Source organism: Ambystoma mexicanum, chromosome 9 (genome assembly GCF_040938575.1).
Source record: "Ambystoma mexicanum isolate Mex_15411 chromosome 9, UKY_AmexF1_1, whole genome shotgun sequence".
NCBI lineage: Eukaryota > Metazoa > Chordata > Amphibia > Caudata > Ambystomatidae > Ambystoma > Ambystoma mexicanum.
The window spans coordinates 155,251,984-155,275,825 of record NC_090931.1 but is presented as its reverse complement, the minus strand read 5'-3'; positions in this window follow the sequence as shown (position 1 = coordinate 155,275,825).

Below are 23,842 nucleotides of genomic sequence, written 5' to 3'. Positions count from 1 at the left end.
TTCCTTTCTCTTTCAAATGCAGCGTCACCATAGCCTCTCGCTTGTGGGATCCAATTTTGTCTAGTAGCAAAGGGTCCTCCAGACAATTCCTGAAATAGTTAACAGTCACAATCAATAAGGAGGGATGCTCTCCTCTCATCACCATCCACCACCAGTCCCCAGCTGACATTAGCCTATAGCCTGCTAAATGTTGCCCAACATAATGAGTGAAAGAGGAGTATAGGGGTGCACAGACAGGTTAAGTAAAAAGTCTGAAAGTAGTAGGATTTATAAATAAGAAATGTATCAACAAAGGGTAGTGTTCAGTATTACAATCAGTCTTATGGTGCAATCGGGCTGTCGTCACAAGGCCATTTGGGACAGAAGAAAGCAAAAGAATCCAAAGCTGTGTATTGCTACACAGCAAGCCCAGATGCACTCAAATAGGGAAAAAGATATCCCTCAATTTCTATTAAAATTCATTAAACATTTGGTGCCAAAAGAGGCGTAAATTTTACGATGTGTTAACAACGTGTGAGCGTCTCTTATTTGCAACAGAAAGGGTCATTTAGAGCATTTGGCAGTATTATTCAGGATAAAATATACAGTCATAGAGGTCAAACCGATAGAACAATCAGAACGAAAACACTAGAGCTGACTTATGGATTTTAATCTTCTGAGTCCAACAAGTCGTACATTAGTGAGCAAACAGTAGTACAATCAGTGTTACCTATTTGCACATGGAAAGGACACTTGTAGGTATTCAATATAACAAAGGTGAGAGCAACAAGCGTTTACAAAAAAACGCTTGTAAGGAGTAACACAATTGTAAAGCTGTATAATAGTTACATTGCAAACAAACTCTAGATGTATGGATTTGATCATTCAACAGTTCATAAATTAAGTCTCATATTCAGGTGTGACCCGAATAAGACCGACGCATTTCGGTTCATGGAACCATCTTCAGGGGATAGACTTCATTTTTATTTTCATAAACATTAGATTCTAACACAGTCTCTGTGGGGTAGGAAAGAAAAAAGATATTTCAATAAAAACTCTCTGATTTACATGAAGTCAATTAACATAGTGAGACGAGTCAGAGTCACTAACCTTGCTGATATAAGTGCCAGGAAACAGACAGGTAATCCAGACAAGAAACAACGGATAGCCAAAAACCACAGTATGTTGGGGTATCTATGGAGGTAAGGACAAAAGTTAAGCTATTAAGCCCACCAATAACGGGCAATCAGTCCATAGTGAAGAGAAAGAGAGATTTAGAATATAAGTACAGACAGTAAACAATGACAGACTACGACAAATCGTTAGGCATTAGCCCGTGCAAACAAATGCAAGTAAACTGCATGAACAAGGGGAATTGGAGGCTTTAGAACACTGCACAAGTGCAGCAACACATACCGGTAAGGTTTAGCTGTACAGTGAAGTCCAAGGTATATAATAAAAGCGAGTACAATAATATAATACTAAAGTCTCAACCAAGCGAGGTACGTGGACCAGGTTATTGCAACGTGTAACTGGTTTCAGGGAAACAAAAAATGCATACCTTCCAATGCGAACACGCAATGAACATCTCGCTGCTGCAGTGCGAGCGAAGTAACTGAGCTTCCCAAAACTACAGCGTCGTCTTGGTAACCCTGCGCATGCGCGTGAGAGCACCAAAAGCGATGTCCATCTGGGTGTGGGCACCAACGAGTGCAGCGTTGCCAAGGTAATGTAACAGTAAACAAGAGTGACACACTGAAAGAGACAGGGCGGTCTCGAGCTTTCCGAAGAAAGGGCTGCACATAACAGCTGTTAAATGACAAATGGTCATTAAGAGAAGGGCAGTACGTGTCCAACATAAGACCTAGTCAAGGGGTTAAAATAACGCGCGCGTGGGGGCAACAACCGTAGTTCAAAGGAACTACGGGGTGCCCCCACGGCGCGGCAAGTGATTAATCATGGCGATCGGTCAGCAGAAGCTAACCAGCACAGCTGTGAGACAGAGTGGACCGGCGCCATGTGTGTGCCCAATCAAAGGTCTCTGTAAGGTATCCAGCTGAGAAGTGGCAGAAGTGAAAGTTAAAGAATTGTAAAGAATTGTAAATCGAAGTGGTCCTGCGACGGGTAAGCAAAATCCTGCGCACAGTCGAAAGTCTTTGATTCTTGTGTCAAAAGGGATCTGAGCCCAGAAGAGGGGGATCCATGGTCTCAGCCTGGATGAGGGAGACCAAATTGTGAACATTGTGTGAAAAGGTATCTGAGCCCAGACGAGGAGGATCCATGGTTCGAGCCCAGATGAGGGAGACCAAGTTGTGAATTGTCAACATTATAGAAAAGGGGTCTGAGGCCGGACGAGGGGGATCCATGGTTCGAGCCCAGATGAGGGAGACCAAGTTGTGAATTGTGAACATTGTAGAAAAGGGGTCTAAGCCCGAAGGAGGGAGACCAATCGTGAAATATGAGAATCTTGATGAAGGAAAGGAACTTTTGTGTTTTGTTTGCTACATCAGACCCTCTGCAGTAAGAGACTTTGAATGGCAAAGAGACTTTGGCACAGAAGGTCCTGATGCTGAGATATTGAACTGTACGAGTAACAAAAGGAACTACAAGTACTAGCAATCACTGGGAAAGAAGGTAATACTGTGTGTTTGTTTCAAGGCTAAGGAAGCCTGTGTTTTGACAAGAGACATTTCTTTTGAGAATCCTTTTTGTTTCTTAAAGACTGCCAGAGTGGTGTGAGACCAGCTGAACCATTGAACTGTGTCCTCGTGCCGAGAAAGCCAGAGTGTGCCAGAGTCTTGAGCATGCTTCCTTGTCCCTTGCTGAAAGTGTGGGGAAGGGAAGCCAACAGCTCAACTGTCCTGACATATTGGGGGTCATTCCGAGTTTGGAGGCAGCCATGGTGCTATTAGCACCATGGCTGCCTCCAGACCCGGGTCTGGTGTCTCTGAATGGGGTCTTGCCGGGTCATTTCAACCTTGGGGGACCCGGTAAGTCCCCATTCAGAAAACCATTCCCCATTCCCATTTGAGCCCCCATAGGGCTCAATGGGAATGGGGAAGGAGCTAATAATGGGCCCGCAATTTGCCCGTTATTAGCTCAAAGGTCCCTTAACGGGTCCCGCTAAGAACAGCTGGTCCGACCAGCCATTCCTGGTGGGACCCGCTAAGGGACCTCGGAATGTGGCGGTAGGGGGTTAACAGCACCGGCATCCTTACCGGTGCCGTTAACCCCCTACCGCCATACTCGGAATGAGGCCCATTGTTTCTTGAACACTTTCCTTTTTGCATACATTATTGTCCCACACCATTTTGTATTTAGAAGTAAGGATTGGCAATAGGTTTATTAGCCTAGGCCCTTTTATTTTGACCGATTCGACTAGGACTGCATTATTATTTGATGTTTGTAGCTTGCTCCCATCCTTAGATTTAGGTTTAACCAACCATTTCAAATTCAATAAACACCCCTGAACTGTGTCTCCTTTGTGTCTGTCTTCAATGATGATACCAAACCTTTCCTTACAGTAGGCACGCCTTAAACTACCACTAATTATTTAGGATACAGATAATAGCAGAATAATAGCAGCGGCTTGGCTTCTGCAACAATGTATAGTCCATCATTACATAGGTCCTCATAATTGGTTGCTATTCTCTTCCAACCTTGGACATTCGGCTTGTTAGCAGCACCTAAGCAAAACAAAACCCAGGTGCAGGGAACAACGTCAGACAACTTCCAACTTGGCCAATTAGCCTAGCATTTCTCATCAGTTAGGCCTTAAACCAAGACTTCTTCTTTGTAGTTGGCCTTGGTATCTGTTCTCTTCCTCAGAACTTTAAAGGGAGTGATGGTACATTGCTATCTTCGGCTGGAGCTTTATAAAAAGGCCTTGTTTCCTGGTCTTGCACCATGGTTGAGGAGACCATGATTTTGTCCATTGTGCCCTTCTATTTAGCGGTATTTTATTTAATTATATTGGGTGCTATTACTCCTCTTGGCCTCTGGAGACTTGGTTTTTCCATCTTGCATATACTTTCCATGTCTGTAATTGTACAATACTTGGCACTTGCAAATGTTCACTCCTTTGCTTAATCTAAGAGAGTATGTCGTATGTAGCTTATCCTCTTCAACTCCTTTCGTGCCTTGCAGTTACTTTTTGCTGCGGCATCCTTGATCTTCAACCAAACAAATATTGTTTGTTTTTGCACAGAGCTGTATTACAGCACCTGTCAGCTCTGCAGCCTTGGTCTCTCTCCTTCAGGCTTCTCGCTTACTATTTATACAGAGTCAACATCCATTTTCTCATCATGGCTGCTTTAGCCATGTTATATTTTCTACTGCAGCAAGCTTCTATATATTTAATCTACCTTGCCTTTCTGCGTACATATATCTATTGCATCTCTTCTCACTTATCTTCTCAGTGCATATGATTTCTTTGTATTCACATATATGTTCACTTTGTCACTTCAGTCAAATCTTCATTCTTTAACTATTCATATATTGTTTCAGTGTGTCCTCGCATCTCCTCTTCATGACATCACTTTGCACTTGTCAGACTTCACTTATAGCTCTTCTAAGTTCGAGGGTACAATTTATACGGTTGTCTGAGCACATAACGTCTCTCATATCTTCGATGCAGTAATGGGATTATGCCTGATGTCACGCAGAGTGTCTTCTTGTTGCTCTTCCAATATGATGGAGGTGAGAGTGTCAGCACTATAGATGACGTGTACATCTGCTTCTGTACAATTGCAGTTCCTTGAACTATTTTACCTTTGCCCAACAATTGGCTTCTCCTCTCATACACTTCTTGGGTTTTCCTTGGCTTTGCCAAAACTTATGTTTTAAACAATTCACTCCGTGGTATCTTTGCCTTGCACTACCTTAATTCCATTCCATTCATAAATACTCATAACTTACTTCTGTTTTATGCAGCAATCAAAATTGTGTACAATGGGCCTCATTACACGGTAGGCGTTAAGGGATTACCGGTACCGGTAAGGTCACCGGTGCCGGCAATCCCTTAGCGCCCAACTACGAGGTCCCTCAGCGGGTCCCGTCCTTAACGCCTGGTCTGTCCAGGTGTTAAGGACAGGACCCGCTAAGGGACTTCAAAGCTAATAACTGTACCGGAAATTGCAGTGCCGTTATTAGCTCCTTCCCCATTCCCATTGAGCCCTATCGTGGCTCGAATGGGAATGGGGAATGGTATTTGGCATGGGGATTTACTGGGTCCTCTAGGGTCGGAATGACCCAGTAAGTCCCCATACCGACTACCCGGACCCGGTATGGGGTAACGGAGTAGCCATGCCGCTATCTCCTACCGTGTAATGAGGCCCAATGTCTTCCAATTCGTTCAGAATTCAAAATAACTTGCTTCTGCTTCATGCAGCATTCAAAATTGTTTCTTATCACTTTCAGTTTGTTTGCTTTTTCCAAAAGCACTGGTTTCTGCTTTACCGAAGTGCTTATAGCATTTTTCCATTCATTCGGTAGTTAAGAATGCATATTTCAAGCTCCTGGAGTGCCCCAGTATGAGTGTTTCCCTTGTATAACTCACCGGCTCCGTACAGAAGCTCACTTCGGCTTCTTGTCTGCTCCTCCCAATGCGGTCTGGCTTCTCGTTTCGCCGCTCTTTCTCCCTGGAGACCGGAGAGTGCACTGCTCTCTCTCTTGACGTTCTGCGGCTGCTGGAGAGTCTCAGCTCCCACAGCTCCTGCTGCGTGCACCCAACAGGGAGAGTTGCCAGGCCTTCCACACCCTCCCGTGGCAGGTCTCTGCCACGGCATCCCTCTCTCCTGCCCACACTGCTCTCAGCTCCCGCTCCTCTCGCTCTCCAGCCAGCTTCTCTTCCGCTTGTGTCGGCAACCCGCTTCCTGGGTTCCTTTCCATGTTGTCCCTCTTGCTGTGAATCCAGGCTTATTATACGTATGGGGATTGTCAAAGACCCACAGGTGTGGGTCATTTAGGTAATTTGCCTGACCTTCATGAAACCTATTAGCTGGGCATGTCTGGCTATTCCAACAGTATAATTCCATAGCCCTCTTCTTCGTCTCAACACCAAAGTGGTGTTTGGGGAGGTTTGAAAGGGAAGTGTGCATTACTCTGTACTGTCTTCTACTCATCTTGGTACTTGACTGATGTGTGTCTGCATTAACAACATGAGGTGAATATGGGCATTTCTCACCTAAATGAGGATGTGTCCTCCTAGTTCGTCTCTTCCTCGTTCCAGTATCGAGGTGATAATTTTGGGGGACATTTCAGAAGGAAGAGAAGGGAAAGGGCTGACAGTAGCCTACAAAGACTTGAGGGATAGAAGATTAATTTTGGAAAGGGAATGGGGGATACAATGTCTCACCTAAGGATGTCCTACTCCCCAAGTTCCCTTCACCCAGGTGATTCTCACTTCAATATCCACCCCCAGGGACAGGATACAAAGGCGATGGACTTTCCCTGGCCACCTGAGAGGAGGATTCTTTGTCTCCTATTTCTTCTGTTCGTTACTTCATGCATAGTATCCCTGTCTATCAGATAAACAGTACTGTGATGAGGACAGAGTGAGAGTAGATACCTCCAGAAGTACTGACATGAAGAAGAGCAGGACAATGAAGAGCCCTGTGCGAAACCAAGACAAACATACTAGCTATCTGAGATTCGAAAAGATGGCTTACCATAAAAACCGACAAAGGACTCTCCTTAGAGTCAGTCCTGCCCCAGAGGAGCATCGAGCTGGGGTGCGAGCCCATGCAGGGAGCACACGTTGCAGGCCTGGACACCAGGAGAATGAAGTTGTGTCCAAGAACTCTGAACAGAGAAGGGCTCACCTGAAGGATGGGAAACCCAACATCCGGTGGCAGGAAGCAAGCCTACACCGAGCCTGCGAGAGAGAGATATTTTGAACCTGAGGAGGGGATCTGAGGCCTGAAGGTTAAGAGGTTTGAAGAGCTGCACATGCAAGAGAATGCCTGTTAGAATATTAAAACGGGACCATCCCTTCTCAGAACCTATTTAACTCTTTGGCAGAATTCTTTATCCACAAGATTGTTGATATTCGTGATCATATCACACAGTCTAGGTGTGGGACTAGTGAACTTGCAGTCCCCTCGCCCATCCCGACACTTCAGGAGACCCCTGCCACCCTGGCTCCTGTATGGGGCTCGTTACCTCTTTTCTACACTACGGAGATTCTAGTAGCCACAGAAAAAATTAATTCCTCTTCACCAAAGGATGTTATTCCGTTGCATGTTGTGAAAGAACTCCTGCCATCTATTGTCACTAATGTTGTATCGACCATCAACGGTCCTGCTCTACAGGCATGATTTCTTTGGATATAAAACATACCTTGATTATTCCATTACTAAAGAAGCCTTCTCTTGAGCCCTTAATTCCTGCAAATTTCTGCCCAATATCGCTCGTTCCTTTCTTCATGAAGCTGCTGGAGTCACTGGTTGCACCCCTGCTTGGGAGATTCTATGAACAAGCAGGTCTTTTTTTTATGCCTTTCAGTCAGGGTTCCAGCCGGGAAGAGGCACAGAGTCGGTGCTGGTCACTGTGCTGGATGATTTGACACTTATCTCTGATCAGGGCGGAGTGGCAGTGCTGATTCTTTTAGATCTGTCAGCTGCCTTTGACACTGTGGACCACTCCCTCCTTCTTAGTCAACTCTCGCCAGCTGGGATCTCGAGTACTGTTCTATCTTGGTTTGGTTCATTCCTCTCTGATCACTCCCAGACAGTCGGCCTCATTACAACCTGGCAGCTTCGGATCGCGGTGATTCTGTGACGGCGGTAATAAAGTTTCCGTGTCCACAAGGTTGCGGAAAGACCGTCCGATCACATGCTGTCAGTCGCGCGCACCACACGGATGCGGAAACGTTGTTACCGCCGTCACAGAAAAAGCCACGGAAATGGACTTAGCGCTGCCACAAGTAGCGCAAAACCAGTGTCCGCCTCCGTCGCCACGGAAACGGAACCAGAAATACCATGATCGCCAAAAACCGGAAACAGAGAGGCGGCCATCATATAAAGCACAATCCATTGCCATCCAGAGTCAGCACAAGCACAATCCATACTGTGAGAAGGCAAAAGGGACCACCAGCATGTCTGCCAGGATTCCAGCGCAAACAGCGCTTCAGTGAGTCGGAGCTAACTGTGCTCGTGGAGCACATAGTGGAGCATGCAGAGATGCTGTTCAGTGCCGATCAACGGCGTGCCACACAGCAGCGGAGGAAGGAAGTGTGGGCAGAAGCAGCACGCAAGTGCACCGCTGTGGGCATGACAGTGAGGAGCGTCAAGGACTGCCACAATCGGTGGGAGGACCTCAGGCTGAGGGTTCGTAACCTCATCTCCACACACCGCCAATGCAGCAGTGGGACAGGTGGAGAACCCCCTTCCCCACTGAGGCTGCAAGCATGGGAGGAGCGTTGCAGCAGTGTCCTCCACCTTGAGGGCATTCATGGGATCGGGGAGGCTGAGGCAGGAGTGAGCCCACCTGCAGATGCTGGTAAGTGGTCAAACATGAATGCCATAAAAGAATATGTTGATGTCATAACAGTGCCAAAGGACCCATTAATAACCCCCCCCCCCAGGCATCGTATGACTGGCCCAAAGGACCCATTAATAACCCCCTCCTGCCCCCCAGGCAGTGCATGACTGACCCAAAGGACCCATTAATAACCCCCCCCAGGCAGTGCATGACTGGCCCAAAGGACCCATTAATAACCCCCCCCCCCGGCAGTGCATGACTGGCCCAAAGGACCCATTAATAACCCCCCCCAGGCAGTGCATGACTGGCCTAAAGGACCCATTAATAACCCCCCCCCAGGCAGTGCATGACTGGCCCAAAGGACCCATCAAGATCCGTATGGCACCCAATATCACAACAATGCATACCCCAAGCAATCAGATGCATGTAACGAACACCATACAATGGCCAACCTGTATGATGCATGTGATTCACCCATCAGCCACCACCACAACACTAATTGCATGTCCTCTGTGTCCCCACAGCCGTATCCAGTGACAGTGACACTGCACAACAGGCCAGGCAATCAGCACCGGCACATGCCCAAGCCACCGCCCCCACACAAGAGGATGCTGCCAGCAGTTCGGCATCTCAGCCCCCACTACCAACTGCAACAGATGTGCCGGCCACCACCACCGACATCCCCACCATCTCCACGCTGCCTGAGGCAAGACAGGTGCCACGGGAACCCACCATGCCCACCCAAACCAACACAGAAGGCAGCTGCACTGCAGAGGAGGCGGCCTGTAGTGACAACAGTGCCCCGGTAGAGCACTCTGATACTGGGCCACAGGGGGCGACGCCCACATTTGATGACCTGGGTTCCTTCCATCAGCTGGAGTTTAGCCCCACTTTACTCAGAAGTCCCATGAGGTCACCCACCCCATCCATGGCAGAGCTGAATTCCGGCATGCAGCGGATGGAGGAGCAGCAGGCAACCCTCACACAGCTGGTGGAGAGGCAGCTTGAAGAATCTAGGCTGCAGAGGGAGTGCTACAGCACGTCAATGCGTCGCCTCTCAAGGTCTATTGGACGCTTTGCAAGCACAATAGTCACCCTGGCACACCATGTGCGTGAGGGTAACGACAACACCTCCATGGGGCCATGTTGATTGGGCAACAGGCAAATCTTGCACGGATGCCATCCATACCAGGTTCTGTGCCATCAAATACCACCACCCAATCAAGCTCCACTACCGCCAGTCCAAGGAGGCGCTCAACTTAGCTAACGGGGCTCTCGGGCAAGGATGCACAGACGCAGAAGCGCACACGGAAGTGATGATATGTGTGTGCGGCACTGCAGGACACACGTGGACTTGAAGGGTGTGAGGGGTGGGTACGTTTGGGTGGTGGGGGAGGTTGTTTTGGGTGTTTGAACATTGGGGCCCGGGTGGGGGTGTGTACGTTTGGGAGGTGGGGGAGGTTGTTTTGGGTGTTTGAACATTGGGGCCTGGGTGGGGGTGGGTACGTTTGGGTGGTGGGGGAGGTTGTTTTGGGTGTTTGAACATTGGGGCCTGGGTGGGGGTGGCTACGTTTGGGTGGGGGGTGGGCTCGGGTGTACAGCTTCCCTAAACATTTCACCTCCTTCCCTCTTGTGAATTCATCAATATATCATCATTTGAAAGAAAAACATACATGTGTGGACATCTATCATTTCATTTGCAGTACAACTAATCATTTATTGTCATCACTCTATGCATTGCTGTGAATGTGCTGTGTCTCAAAAGTAAATGCGAATCAGCTCATCCCCTGCTCTTTGGCCATCAAGTGCACCCCCAGGGGGAGGTGGTACCATCCCATCCCCATCCCCATCTCCATCCCCATCTTCTTCATCTGCGTCGGGGGGCATTGGGATGTTCCTGCGCAGGCACAGATTGTGCAGCATGGCACATACGAGCGTGATTTTACTCGTCTTCACTGGGCTGTACAGCAGTGATCCCCCAGATCTGCTCAGACAGCGGAAACGGGCCTTCAGCAGTCCGAATGTCCTCTCAATCATTCCACGTGTGCGGACATGTGCCCTATTGTATGCCTCTTCATGCCTGTTCCTTGGTCTCCGTACAGGTGTCATCAGCCATGGCGTGAGTGCATATCCAGCATCACCTACATGGGATGAAGATGGGGGGACTTGTCAGTGTTTGTGGTATCATGTCTTAATCTGATGCTGTGCCATCTCTTATCATTGTTCATTCATGCATATGTGCCATGCAGTGGTTTGAAGTGTTCATTGGGCATCACAGTGGATGTCCCCAACTGGGTATTGGCCTACACATTTATGTGCATGTGTACTGTGCCCTGCAGGTGACATTGGATTGTGAGTATGTCACAGTGCAGTGGTATGCACACATGGCAGAGTGACTCCACTGTACTGAAGTAGTCAATGCACGACGTCTCATTTACAGGCATCTCGTGCATTGGGAGGGTAGTGTTCCATTTGGGGTGGGTGTCTACAGTGGCACAAGGTGTATGGGACAGTGACAGGATGGGCTGTGGCAGGGTGTGTACAGGCACACTGTGGTGACCTGTCATGTCTTCCTTTGTGATGTTTGGTATCCGCTGTCTATTTGGTAGATGGGAGGGGGGGTGATGCATGTGCGGTCCAGCGGCACACTCACATTGCTCATTGGCCATAACGCTTCAACAGGGTCAGCGCATTGTCAGCTTTACTCACCCAATAGCCATGTGCTTTGTCCGGCATAGCGTTCCATGTACCGTGGCAACGTGGAATTCCGCAGTACCATTGAGTCATGGGTTGAGCCTGGGAAACGTGCGCAGCAGTGTGTAATCAGTAGCGTGGCATCACATACCATCTGTACATTCATTGAGTGATACTGTTTCCTATTGCGGAACACCATCTCAATTGTACGTGGTACTATCAGCTCAATGTGGGTGCAGTCAAGTGCACCTATGCAATTTGCCATGCCTGCTATGGCATGGAAGGCCAACTTTGTGGCAATGACCTCGGGGAGGGTACGGGGTAGGGCTATGTGTTCCGACACATGGCGCAAATGGGCATCCAGTACCTGTACCAGGATTTTTGAGAAACAGGGTTGTGATATGCCGTGCAGCTCAACGACCGTGTGTTGATAGGTGCCAGTGCCAAGGAAATGCAGCACAGACACAACCTTCAGGAGGAGGGGGTGGCAGTGGGGGTGTCTATGTGGCTGCTGATGTCGTCCTCAATCATGGCAGTGATGTGCAGGATTGTTGGGCGGTCCAGCCGGTATAGTGTGTGGATCTGTCCTGGGGTAAGATTCCAGGGTGAGGCCCTGATGCGTGGTATTGCAGGCTGCCTGCGGGGTAGTGGTGGCTGCACAATGGGGTTTTCCATAGGTGCAGGGTTGGCTGGTTGGCGCCTGCGCCTCCTCCGCCTCCTCCTCTGCACCATTAGTGCCATCATGTGCAATGCTGCCTGTTGGTTGAGTAGGCCCAGTCCAAGTGTTACTAGAGCTGCTTCCTGCATGGTTCTGTGTTGTGTTGGGCTGGGTGTGGCCCTTTTGTGGGCTCCCAGTGAGTGTGCTGCTGGGTCCAGCTGGGCTGATTTGGTGCACCTGTGCCCTGATTCTGTACAGCAGGCACTGTTTAACGTCATGTTCGCGGTGGCGGTGGTACCGCCACCGTGATCACGGTTTTAACGCCATTTTTCTGGCGGTGTTTCCATGTCCGCGCTAGTTGTGATGCTCGCGGTGTTTCGTGTTGCCGGTAACAGTGGTGTTTCCGTGCAGGTGGACTTTACGGGACCCTTAACTCCGTGGTGGCGGTTTGAGGAGGTGCTATTTCCGGGGCCGCGGGTCATGATTGGGCAGACATGGAAACAGTGCCGGTATGGTTTTACCGCCGGCATTAACTCCGGACCGGTGTACTTGTAATGAGGCCCAGTTTCTCTTCGCCCTTTCTGCTCTCCTTCTGCTCCTTTGACTTCTGGTGTTCCTCAAGGCTCTGCCCTCTCCCTTCTCCCCTACCTTGTTTAATATTTATAACTAGCAGCTAGTTCCTCTTATCTGCGCCCATGGCTTTAGATGTTATTCGTACGCGGATAACACGCAACTCATAGTGCGCCTTGATCTGCTTCATCCCTTCCAGGCCACCCAGTTAAAGGACTGTCTGCAGGCTGTGGGAAGATGGATGGGCTGCAACTGGCTAAAACATAATGCAGGCAAATCCGAGGTCATGGTGGTTGGCTCTATGTCCCCATCTTCATTCTGGACTCACACTTTTTGGCCACTGTCGATTTAACCCTTCTTCCAGTAGCTGCGGTCAGAAATCTAGGTGTCAAATTCTCAGCCTCCCTGTCTACGGCTACTAAAATTGGCGCAGTCTGTCAGGCCGGCCATTTCCAGATGAAGATTCTGAGAAAGGTGCTGCCGTTCATCCCTCAGCACCGTCGTGCCTTAGTTATTGCATATTTGGTCTTCAGTCGGATTGACTATTGTAACTCATTTTATCTGGCACAACCTCTTTTTTTCACTCCAACGCCTGAAGATTTTTTGCAAAATGCTGCGGCACAGTTGGCCACTAATACTCCCTTTAGAGAGCATATTTCCCTGGTTCTCTGTGCTCTCCATTGGCTCCCTGTGGCCAAACGGGTGCATTTTAAAGCTATGTGCCTAGTTCATCATGCCTTCTATACGGTGGGTCCGGAATATTTGCAGCTCAAGTTCCGTCCCTATGCACCCTGCCGCTCCCCTCGGTCTAAATACAGATTCCTTATTTCAGTACCACGGTTTCACTACGTCAGAATTGGTGGATGTTCCTTTTTGGTAGTAGCTGCTAAAATGTGGAATTCTCTCCCTATCACACTGTGTGCCACAGTGGCCCATCTACAGTTTCGCTGCTTACTAAAAACCTAGCTTTTCTGAGAGCTGCCGTTATGCTAATGTAGTTGTGCTTAAAGTCTGGTATTGCAAAGTTGCCTTCAGGCGTAAGTTGCGCTGTACCCTGGGGGATATGAAACGGATAACATAACAAATAGACATTTGAAACCTGAGAAAGGGATCTGGGACCCACATTTATTTATTATTTATTTATTTATTTATTCGCATTTGTTAAGCGCACAGAATCAGCCCTGAGGCATCGTGGCGCTGGTTACAGAATAGCGCTGGTTACAGGGAAAGCGCGTCTTAGTTACAGCATACAGAGGCATACATGCATACAGTTTGGGCAGTAGCAATAGTTAGCAGTGTGTGCCTGAATGGCAGTAGGTAGAGGAATTTTAGTTAAAGAGAGAGGTTTTGAGTTTTTTTCTAAACGCTGTGAGGGAGCCTTCTGCTCTTAGAGCGTGGGGGAGATTATTCCAAAGTTTTGGTGCTATGTAGGGGAAACCCACATAACCAATAGAGAAGACCAGAGGAAGAAAGAGATATCCTTTGTCAAAGGTGTAAGTGATTTCAATCCAGCACTCCAACTAAGTCAATGCCTAGTATGGGATGCCCAACGGAAACCCTTATTTATATATTTTTATGTCAGTCCCCACGTCTACCCAGTCTGGATTTGAATCCTTTGGGACCCATTTTTCTTTGGGAGGAGTTCCCCCATCTTTGAAGGAGAAGATCCTTTTCCCAGGATCCTCTGAGGACCCCTCTTCTTCAAATTGGAAGATCTGTACCTCCTCCACAAAATGGGTCTGTTTGGATCCTTTGTTTCTCCTACCCACCCTCTGCTCTTTGGGTGGAAGGCTTTCAGGGCAGGAGAGTTTGTTTCCGCTTCCTGGGTTTCCAGGGGCTTTTTACAAGTGGGGAAGGAAGCTTCCTCCAAGGCTTTACACCCCCCTTCCACTTGCGCCTCCTCCCTGGGAACCGGTGGGTTGTCGGGGTGCTGCCCCCGTCATTGTTCTGGAGTACCAGGTCCAGAGTTTGGGGCATTCTGTGCCAGCATGCCCATCTGAGGGTTCTGTTGAGCCCTCAGCATGCGACCCAGATCCTGTGCCATATTTTGGACCTGGCGCTCTAGCTGTGAAACCCGCTCAGGCTGATGCGGGGTTCTCATTTCTGATGACATATGATTCTTGCTGACATTGTATTTATGTGGATTCTTGCAGTAGAATGATGTGGAACACCCAACAAGGAGGGTGGATCTTTTTAGGTGGTTTGTGAGCCATGATTTTTGCAAATTTTGACAACCAAGCAAACAGATTTCCAAACAGCTCTGTGTTTCTTTTGGCAATCAACATTGCTTTTTTCAAGTGGTTTCAGGCTACTTTGTGGGTAGCCCAATGGTGGGTTTTGGCAGTGGTCTCCTGTGATCACTGAGATAGGCAAAAGTGGATGGCGGCCTATTTTTCATATTTTTACTGCGCAATTTTGGGTGATTTTAGCAAGCAGCATGCTTTCCAGTGGCCATTTCTGAGGTTTCTGCTGCCAGCAATGCACAGTAATGTTGCAGGGCCTGGACTAGTGGGTTGAACATTCTCCCAAGCCCCCCTCTTGCGATTGGCGTTGATCGTCCATCAATGGAAACTCGCAAGACTGGGATGTCAGCCTCATCTCTTCTGATTCCACCAATGGCAAAGTTCATCTTTTCCTCCATCAGGGGTGGATCGATCGTTTCTCCTCGCCAGTCCTGATGTGAGTATTGAGCAATACTCCGGGCCCCTCGGATCTTTCCTCCCGGTCCCCGGGTAATCCTCCTTGGTTACTGTCTCCATGGTTTATCAATCCTAGGATGACAAAGCAAAAACATATTTGTAGACATTTCCCCACCACTATTAATGTAGTGGGGCGTACATATACATTTTGAGAAATCAGGACACATTTTTATTATTGTATTTTATAGACTATGTATGGACTATTTAGAGTTGGAATTTCATGGAGCTGGAGTGGCCCCCTCTGGGGTTCCAGAAAACGCCTCCAGTTGCTGCAGAGTGTGCCTAGGATGGCAACACTTTAGTTGATTAATATGGACCCACTTATCTTCCCCCTCTGCCAAACTGCCTTTGGGTATGCAGATTTTGTAGGCAACTGTTGAGATCTTGTCTAAAATTTCAAAAGGACCCCTCCAGGTAGGCAGAAATGTTCATTGTTTGGCCTGGTTCCTTTGGAAATTGTATAAGTAGACCCGGTCTCCTACATTGTATTCCTTTATGGTAGCCTTTAAGTCATAGTGGGTCTTCATGCTGTCTGCAGATCTCTCTAAATTTCGCTCAGCATAGGCAAAAGCATGTTGAAGGTGTTTTCTTAGATTTCCAACATACTCATGAGTTGTGGAGGCATTGATCAATGTCTGCTCTTGAGTTCTGTAGAGCAGATGCTGGGGAAGCACCATCCTGCGTCCAGTCATCAGCTCAAACTGTGACATTTTAGTTGCAGATGAAGGGGTAGATCTGATGGACATTAGGACAAGAGGTAATCGAATATCCCAAGTTGGCCCAGAATCTGCCACAAACTTTTTAATATGCTCACAATTGTTCTGTTGTATCTCTCTACTGCACCACTAGAGGCTGACCGGTAAGCAATATGTAGCTTCCTTTTAACCCCAAGTATCTCCACATCGTTGTCATTACTTCGCTGTTGAAATGGCTACCTCTGTCTGACTCGATCCTTTGGGGTAGACCAAAATGCGAAAAGATGTGGTTGATCATCAGGGCAGCTGCTGTTTCTGCCTTGCAGTTTGGGGCCGGGAGACATTCCACCCATTTAGTAAACAAGTATGTCACGGACAACATGTACTTGTTCCCACTAGAGCTGCAAATCACGGGCCCAATGAAATCTACTTGCAAATCTGACCATGGCAGTGTCATCCCCCTCTTTTGGAGAGGTGCACGGTGTGTGATGGATGTTGGCTGAAATTGTGCACACACAAGACACCCCTTCAAGTATTGGTCAAGGTCCTGCCCCATGTGTGGCCAGTATGCAACCTCTCTTAAGATTTCAAGTGTTTTATGAAACCCCCTATGACCGGCTGTGGCCGCATCATGGGTGTGACTTAACATCAGGCTTTGGAATGAGGTAGGGACCACCCACTGATTATGGCCAGCTAGGGATTTCCTCACCAACAAACCGTCTTGGATTCGGAACATTTTTGGACATTTCATAATTGGTATCCATCAGGGGAAAGTTCTCAGGGTCCTCATTGTGTTGAGAAAACTTACCAATTATTGGATCCCCCTTCTGAGCCATAATCAAATCAGCATCTGGGGTCTCATTACTCCATTGTGCAGTTGAGAGATCATTGTGAGCATTTGTCTGGGACCTAGTGATAGCAGTGACCTGGATTTCCCCCAACAGAGACCTGATCTCAATTAGATCCCCTTGGATGGCCCTGGTTTTGGCCAGCTGATCAGCTAGGTCATTTCCAGTTGTGTCTGGTCCCTCTACTTTGGAATGACCCTTGATCTTTTTCCAGTAGATGGTTGTCCATTTGAGGTGACCACATCATCAATATTTTGGATTAATTTCCCATGTTTCAAGGGTTTGTTATTAGCACATAGCATGACTCTGGTTTCCCAATTAACCAGATGCTCCACGAACCCATTCCGTACATAATCCGAATCTGTGATTATGACCAGTTCGTGGAGTTGATGTTGGACAGCAGTGAGGATGGCTTGATGCACAGCCATCAACTCTGCCACTTGACTACTTCAGGGACCAATCTTATACCCAGCGGAGGGTTCTGGGATCTTATTCAACCATTCATTCCCTACGCCGGCCACAAGTTCTTTTTCCCCGTTGTTGTCAAGATGGTTAGAGCATCCATCCACATAGACAGTGGGCATTCCCTCACACTTGTCTTCTTCAAAGACTTTGTGTGTGGAATTGAGGTATGCCTCCATGTTGTCCTTGATTTTTAGACTCTTGTCCTCTAGACAGTTTTCTCTGGCACAATCATGCCGGTCAGCCAGACCTTGCGCGAGGGGACTCTTCTTGTTTTGGCCATATCTGACCTCCACAGGAAAGCCTTGCATTGACAGAATCCAGGAAGTAATTCGGGAATTACTCAAATTTCCGGCCTGGATCCTGTCACTTTGGAGATATTGCAGAGGCTGGTGTGAAGTCTCCACTATGATGTGTTCCCCCTGGATAAACGGGCGGTAATTCTTCAATGCCCACACCGTTGCCAGGAGTGCCTTCTCACAATTGTTGAATTTTGCCTCCACAGAGGATAAAGTTTTACTCGCATAGGAGATTACTTTATTGACCTTGTCATGCTTTTGGTATAATACTGCAGTCAAGCATGTATTAGAGAACCCTGTCTCCAAGAAGAACTCCTTGTTTCTGATAGGGTAAGCTAGGCAAATCCCTTGTGAGAGGCTTCTTTCAAGTTGTCTTACTGTCTCAGCTTGTTCTGGACCCCATTCCCACTTGACCCCCCCCCCTTCAAAAGATGAATCAGCGGTCTGGTGATCTCTGCGTAGCCCTCAATTAACTTCCTACTACAATTAGTCAGTCCAAGGAGGCTCCTTAGTTCCTGCAGAGTTTTGGGGTCTTTCAGTTTCTGGAGTGCTTCGACCTTCTTTTCCTGGGGACAGAGACCCTGAGGAGTAATCCCATGCCCCAAGAAATTGACATGTGTTCTACACCACTTTGCTTTCTGAAAGGAAAGTTTTGCTCCGGCAGCCCTCAACTGTGTCAGAACATAACATATCTCTGCTATGTGCTCCTCCACAGTTGAGCTTTTGATGAGAACATCATCCACATAGGCCAGGTTACCCCTCTCACCCAGGTTGGGCATGGCCTTATGTAGGAAAATGTTGAATTGATTGCCGGGGTTGATGTATCCGAAGGGAGTCCGGGTCCATGTGTACTGCTGGCCCCCAAAGGTAAAAGCCAGCTTGTATTGGTCATCCCTACTGATAGGTACAGTCCAGTATCCATTGGTCAGGTCTATTGCAGTGAATACCTGTGACCCCTGGATCTGGGCCAGCCCTTGGTCAATGTAGGGAAGAGGCCATTGGGAAGTATGGACCCGTTTGTTGAGCTCCCTAAGGTCGGCGCAAAGTCTCCACTGGCCGTTTGGCTTCAATTGGCTTCATTACAAGGTAGGCGGTAAACCATGGCGCTATTAGCACCATGGTTCATGCCAGTAAAATACCGGCACCGCCTTGGTGGAAAGGGGAATTACCGTCCTATTCCAAGGTTGGCGGGGCGGTAATTCCCCCTTCCACCATTGCCCTTCCCCATTCCCATTTTTGCCCCATAGGGCTCTATGGGAATGGGGAAGGCGCTAATTACGGTACCGCAAATTGCGGTACCGTAATTAGCTCCACTGGTCCCTTTGCGGGTTGGCTTTTAACGCCTGCAAAAAGCAGGCGTTAAATTCCCCAACCCGCAAAGAGACCTTGTAGTAAGGCAGTAAGGATTTACCAGTACCGGTAAAATACTGGTACCGGTAAACCCTTACCGCCTACCGTGTAATGAGGCCCAATATCCCCAGCACCGGATTATTGAAGGTGCTGTGGACTGGACGGATTATCCCACGGGACTCAAGGTTCTTAATTATTTCAGTAAGGGACTCCATTGATGTGAGAGCAAGCGATATTGCTTCACAAACACTGGAGTCATGTCAGGGTCCGTGGGAATTGTTGTTGTGTGGATGTCGGTGTGACCACAGTCACATGAGTCCACCGCAAAGAGATCCTGAAAATCCAAGAAAACTTGTTTCAACTTTTGCTTCTGCTCCAAAGTCTCACGGGCATCAGCTAGGTTGACTCTCTCTTCAACCATCTGCCTGAAGCCTGGAAAGACTTCTGGTTTTGCTATCTCAGCGGCCTCCTCCAGCTGGGTGGAGAAGTCCCTGGTCAGAGTGCTGATTTGGACTGGTGGCTTCAGGTCGGAAAGGCAGGCCTCATGGACCTGGAAAATCACCTCATCCCTCCTGAAGTCACAGGTCACATCTTCCTTACCATAATGGCAGGAAGTGTACACCAGGAAGTTCCCCCCATGCCGGGTGAAGATCCTGTCTGGTGTTGTGTTGTCGTCACTGTCAAAACAGTCCTTGGGGATTGGTCCTAACAGTTCATTAGCTAAATCAATGGAAAAATGTTGGTCATCAACCACCATTCCAATAATGGTGCCTGTTAAGATGGATTTCTGAACTCGGACCTGGAGGGGCAGAGGTTCAGAAGGCCAGCCTAGTTTCTTGGAACAGGGTAACATCTGGACAAGCCAGACCAATCAGGGTAGCGATGGCGGTGGTCAAGACTAAGTCTCAAGAGGGGCGAGGGTGAATGAAAGCCCGCAATGAGCACACAAAGCAAGGACACTTACAAATTACTCCAGACAGGTGTTATATAAAAAATATAGACACATTTATTACAAGGCCTCTGTAACATCGACCATAGCAAAGAATCACAATAATACTAAAGTAAACCAACACATCCCAATCAATACAATATATATACAAGACCGAGAGGTCTAAGGAGTTAGGAGCACGTAATATGTAGACCACCTAGATGGGGAGGAAAACAGGCAGTGCAAGTAATCATTAGACCCAGTTCGAGATCTGAAATACACCTAACTAGGAGGAAGTCTGAGCCCTACGAAGAGAGGAGCCTTATGCTCAAAAGTACCTGCACGTGCTGGTGCCAATGGAAAAGGAAAGTCGGTTCAAGGATATCAGGCAGTTCAGGGAGGTGAATGAAGCGATGCAGAACAAGTCCCCACTACTCAAGCAAAGCCTCCGCTTGTGGGCAGAGGCAGGGTGAAAATGCGGGATAGAGTCGCTATTTCGCAACAGTGGTAGAAAAGAAACGGGTTCCTGCGCGAGGGGCCACCGATTGGGGTATGGACTACTCACCGGTCCCCGACGCAGGTACACCCATACTTCTACAGTTTAGTTCACATTGCTGGCAGGTTCAGCTGTGATGATCAGGACGTCTCGACACAGTGGATGTGCACAGGTTGTTACCGCAGCAGGGCAACATGGCAACCAGTTTACTCTGGTCCGGGCGCACTCGTCTCACTTCAGACCTGGGAATGGCAAGTGTACGAAATTTGGTGTGAGGGTGCCGTGGACGCAGAGCAAGCAGTAGACCAAGTTTCGAGGGCTTCCCCGAAACGGCGGCGGTGACAGAGCAAAGCGTCTTGCGTAAACTGGTCAGCCCACTGGTTGGCCTAGGATGATCAGATGCAGAGGGGTCTCGCTGAACGACAGCGGCTCAGAGTGCCAAACCTTCAGCGGGTCACCAGCGGTTCCTCGACTCAGCTTCTTGTTGCAGGATACTTGGCTCCTTATCCCTTGTTCGGTGTGAACTCAGGAGATCGACATGTTAGGGGTGTTTTCAGCCTCCTCTTATCCGAAGTTCCCTTCGCACCAAAACGGAGAGGACCCAGTGGGAGATCTGCTCACAAACACTCACACCATACGTGGACCTATCTTGGACCACGGTGGTCCCAGGCATTCAGGACACTCTAGACTCTCTGGCACGCAGGATGTGTATTGGGAACAGACATCCCAGCCCACATCCTGGAGGCACACACAAGGCATGCAGAAGCCCGCGAAAGCTTTGGGGTTTCGTGGGAAAGTGCATGACCAAATAAGGACGGCCCCGGGTCGGCTCGACCTGGGGGAAGGTGAAGGGGCAAGACGGTCAGCGGACAGGACAAAGAACCTCGTGGCATAGGCATTTTGGGAGCCAGGCCACCTATTTGTGCCAAACGCGGTAAGCGCGGATAACATGGCAAAAAAGGGTTCAAAACACAAAAGAATACGATAGCTGCCACCAGTCCTGTCCGTGACATACTTGCACAGTTCATAATAAGTCCAGCGAGAGTTTCTAGGGCCTTTGGAATGACTAGAAGCCCAAGAGCGCGGTAATGTAAGTTACGGTGCACTCTTGTTTCATGTTGCACAAAAGCTGCAACATGAGGAAAGGACTAAGGGAAACGAAGTCTCCCAGTACTGACTGTCTTAAGGGCACCTCAGTTTCCCCATAAGAATTGAGCGAAAGTCCAGAGGAGTGCGGCGGAAGGCTGCGCTTCTCTGGCAAAGTCTAGATCAGGGTGTAAAACAGCAGTACAAGGTTTGGGGGTTGCCACATGGAGGAAAATTACATATAATATGAAATCTTTCCTAACACTCGCCCCTCCCAGACTAAGGACAGGGGGAACTAATCCACCCCGGATGAGTTTCTTGTTCAGGTCGGTTAAACATTCTGGACAACCCATCAGCATTGCTATGTTGGACACCTGGCCTATCAATAGTAAAGTCAAAGCCTTGTAGACTTATGGACCACCTAAGCAACTTTGGATTCTCTCCCTTCATGTTCATCAGCCACTTTAAGGGCTTATGGTCAGTTTGCACAGTGAAGTGTGTCCCATAGAGGTAGGGCCTCAGCTTCCGTAGGGCCCACACAACAGGGAAACATTCTTTCTCTACTGTGGACCATCTGAGCTCTCTGTCCTTAAACTGGCGACTAATGAAAACAATAGGGTGTTCCTTACCCTTCTCATCTACTTGTGATAGTACAGCTCCTATCCCAGTGTCAGAGGCATCTGTCTGCACAGTAAAAGGTCTTCGGTAATCAGGGGCCCTGTTGTACTGCTTGTACTTTACTGGGTAGAGGCTGTATCCTCCCTCCCCTACTTCATGTCCAAGGTAAACCACTGAGCCTTGTCCAATCTGGCATTTACTGGCCTTCATGGTCAAGTGGGCTTCTGAAGAGCCTGTAACACAAACCCAAGGTGTTTCACATGGTCTTCACAGGTGGCACTGAAAACTGCTATATCGTCCAGATATGCAAGACGGAATTCATCCAACCCATTCAACACATGATTCACAAGCCTCTGGAAAGTGGCAGGTGCATTCTTCAACCCAAAAGGCATTACCCTGAACTGGTAAAAGCCTTCTGGAGTTGAGAACGCTGTCTTCTCTTTGGCATGTTCTGCAAGGGCTATTTGCCAATAGCCTGCAGTGAGGTCAAACGGGCTGAGGTACTTGGAGGCACCCAAGGTATCCACCAGCTCATCTGTTCGAGGCAAGGGGTGTGCATCTGTCTTGGTGACAGCATTCAGAGCCCTGTAATCCATGCAGAACCTCAATTCACTAGTACCTGCTTTTAGAACCAAAACCACATGGCTGGACCAAGGACTACTGGAGGGTTCAATCACCCCAAGATCTAAAATTTTGTTGACCTCCGTCTTAATGTAAGACCGTACTTTATCTGACATCCTGTATCCCCTACTTTTGGAAGGTACACTGTCTCCTGTGCCTATGTTATCTTTGCACCAAGGTGTCAAACCAGGGGACTGTGAAAACAGGGGGAAAAATTGCCTAAGAAAACTCTTCACCTCAGCCTGCTGATCAGAAGTCAGGTGAGGGGCCACTCGGACACCCTCAAAGGAGCTATCTGAAGGGCTGCTTTGAAACAGGTCGGGTAGAGGTTCAGACTCCTCTTCCTCAACATCTGAAGCTAATAGCAGTGCTGCGATTTCAACTCTTGGGATGAAAGCCTTCAGCCTATTTACATGGAACATGTTTGGAGCCTGTCCAGGCCTTCCAAGGTCCACTAAATAGTTGACCTCACCCAGGGGCTCCACCACTGTGTAAAGGCCTGACCACTTATCCTGTAAAGCTCTAGGCCTTATGGGATTCATGATCAGGACTTGCTGACCAGGTGTGAAGTTGATGAGGGAAGCTTTCTGGCCATACTAATGTTTCACCAGGGCTTGTCCTGCCTTCAACCTGTCACTATCCAGACCCATCAGGAGTACCATCCTTTTTCTGAGCCCTAACACATAGTCTACTATGTTGGTAGTGATAGGGGGGTGGGCATCTCCCATCCCTCCTTCACTATGGCTAAGGGTCCCCGTACAGGGTGACCAAACAGAAGTTCGAAGGGGCTGAAGCCAACACCCTGCTGTGGTACCTCTCTGTAGGCAAACAGTAAGCATTGTAAAAGAAGATCCCATTTTCTTCTCTGAGGTTCTTCCAGAGCCCCAATCATACTTTTTAACATTCTGTTAAACCGTTCCACCAGACCTTTGGTCTGGGGGTGGTATGCGGAAGAAAACTTGCAGGTGACCCCCACATTCTTTCCACATAGCCTGCATATACTTCGACATAAAGTTGTTGCCTCTGTCAGACACAACTTCTTTAGGGAAGCCAACCCTAGTAAAAATGCTGAGTAAAGCTTTTGTGACTGACTTGGCAGTCACAGTCTTCAATGGGATGGCCTCAGGATATCTGGTGATATGGTCAACCAATAACAGGATAAACCTATTGCATGAGGATGTTTGGGGGTCAAGGGGACCAACGATGTCGATCCCCACCCTCTCGAATGGTATTCCCACAACTGGGAGTGGTATCAATGGAGCTTGAATTGTTGAACCACTCTTACCAGATAACTGGCAGGAGGAACAACTCCTGCAGTGACTTTCTACCTCCACCCCATCTTGGGCCAGTAGATGTGC